The 2349-nt window shown below is 45.4% G+C and overlaps 1 non-coding gene across 1 annotated transcript; it reads right to left on the reverse strand.

Moving 5' to 3' along the window:
* Positions 1-846: 846 nt before the first annotated feature.
* On the reverse strand, positions 847-919 carry TRNAM-CAU (transfer RNA methionine (anticodon CAU)). Its single transcript has one exon. It is a non-coding gene; the product is annotated as a tRNA-Met (tRNA).
* Positions 920-2349: the final 1430 nt, after the last annotated feature.

Below are 2349 nucleotides of genomic sequence, written 5' to 3' on the forward strand. Positions count from 1 at the left end.
CTCCTGTAACAGGGAGTGGGAGCCCACCCTCCCACTCGCCGTGTAGCACTCTGCATCTCTGAGAAGAAAGTGACCACCCCAGCCCAGCACAGATTTTCTTCGTCTTTGAGCACCTGCTCGGAGTTCCCGCCCCTCGTCGCTCCTTGGTTTTCCCTCATTGCCTACATAGAGTCTGTTGGATGTCGGTCAAGGTATCCCCAGCCCCTGCCATGGGAACCGTTTGGGGAAAAACAGACCTGATTTATTTATACTTCAAAGATGCCCAATGATTCCCTGTCGTCTGTGTACCATAAAAATAAAAACAGATAAAAATAAGAAGATCAATGTATTAGACATCTACACCCAGGCGTACAGCTCTCAGATGATCAACTGGGAAGCGACTGTTGCCCACCCAGAGGGAAGAAAGGAGCAAAGCCGGAGGATGCGGACGCAGACCCTGCAGGCCGCTGCCTCCCAAGTGAGCGGGTTACAAATTCCGCTAACCCCAGCCCGCCACCCCGCTATTGGCTATTTGAGGCATGTGGGGGATTCTTCCGGACTAGAAGTCTTGTGTTCTACCTGGTTTTTCGGGACCACTCAACATTCCTGAGCTCCATCCCTGCCAAGGTGGAGCCAGCACAGGACTGCAGGCGGAGTCTCCAGACTCATCCAGAAACAGCCACTGCGCGGAGCCCGGAGCGCGTGTCAAACGAGCACCCACAGACAGTCACTGTGGGAAAGCTCTGGGCCCGACAAGATTTCACTTGCTTGATATTTCAGAAAAGAAGGAATTATACCCCGGCAGTAAAGGGAATGTGGGTTACAGCCATAACAAGTACCAGGAAAATAAGCTTTCCTTGCAAAAGCTGCCGTCTCTGAGGCTCGAACTCAGGACCTTCAGATTATGAGACTCACGTGCTGCCCACTGCACTAAGAGGGCGACGAAGTACAACACCACGCCAGATTCCACAGGAATTTCCTAATTTCTTTCCCCAGGCGGGTTATTTTGGGACTTCAGTTTTCTTCGCCCAAGGTCGCTAGTTCTCCAAGATTATCTCCAATAGGCACGCGTAGGATCCTTTTTAGCCCATCGGAAGAACCGCACACTTGGAAGCCATAGTGTACTGAACAATTATGCCTGACCTCATTCTCTATTGATCTGGATCTTCGTCCCCTCAGATATATTAGGCAATATTAACTGTCCAGTTTCCTTAGTTGGAATAGTGGGCTTTCACTAAATGCTAGTTGAATGAATGACAAGCTCCCAAACATGCCTGCAGTTTACACTTACCTCTCTTAATTTAAATTTGCATTTCCACTTATGTCACCTGAGATAGTCCCCTCAAAATATCACCAACTGATTTTATGATGAGTCTTCATGTTTTCTTCACCTCTATGTTGCAAATACTCTATTAAAGATTTTATTTCCGTAATTTCATTTAGTCCAATTTATTTATTTATTTGCCATAAATCTATACATCATTATCCCCATCTTACTGATGAAACTGAGGCTCAGCAGAACTAAATCCACAGCTGATAAGGGGCAAAACCAGATCTTGAAAGCAGATTTTGTTTTCCAAAAAGTGTGCTGCCCTCTTTCTCCCTCTAGATCATGTAATCTCCCCTTTTCCTCTCCACACTACCACACTCATTTGTTAAGCAAATAGCTATAGAATTTTAGATTCGTTGGTCCATTCAACAAACTTTAATTCACCACCTGCCACGTACCCGGCATTTATGTTCTAGATTTCCAAAGCATCCTTGGCCCTTTATCCCTCACATCCCTACAAACACCTTAAATCATCAGTTCTCAAAGTGCGGTGCCCAGACCCACCGCATAATTCTTGAGGACACATTCCATTTCAGGTACTGTGCTACCTGAAGGCTTTGAGGATTCAGAAGAAATTGAGCCATCCCTGACCTCAGGAGCTGACAGGACAAACTGTCCTATCTGGTCCAGTTCCTATACTCTCAAACTTCCGGATTCTTATAAATGCATCTTTCTAAATATTTTATTTTGATACTGTAACTCCCATTCTGCACTAGTTTGCTAGGGCTGCCATAATAAATATCACAGACTGAGTGGCTTAACCAACAGAAAATTTTCTCAGTTCTGGAGGCTAGAAGGGTTGTTAGCTTTGGTTTCTCCTGAGGCCTCTCTCCTTGGCTCGCAGATGGTCACTTACCTTCTTACTGTATTCTTGCATGGTCTCTCTCTCTACACATATTTCCATCTTTTCTTATAAGAACGCCTATTGGGATTTAGGGTTTCGACATGAATTTGGTAACGGGTGGGGCAGGACAAAATTCCACCATAACAGGCTCAAAGTTGTTTAAATTTCCACCTTCAAATTTGCAGTACACTTTGTT

This window comes from Pan paniscus, chromosome 5 (assembly GCF_029289425.2).
Source record: "Pan paniscus chromosome 5, NHGRI_mPanPan1-v2.0_pri, whole genome shotgun sequence".
In the NCBI taxonomy this organism is placed as follows: Eukaryota; Metazoa; Chordata; class Mammalia; order Primates; family Hominidae; genus Pan; species Pan paniscus.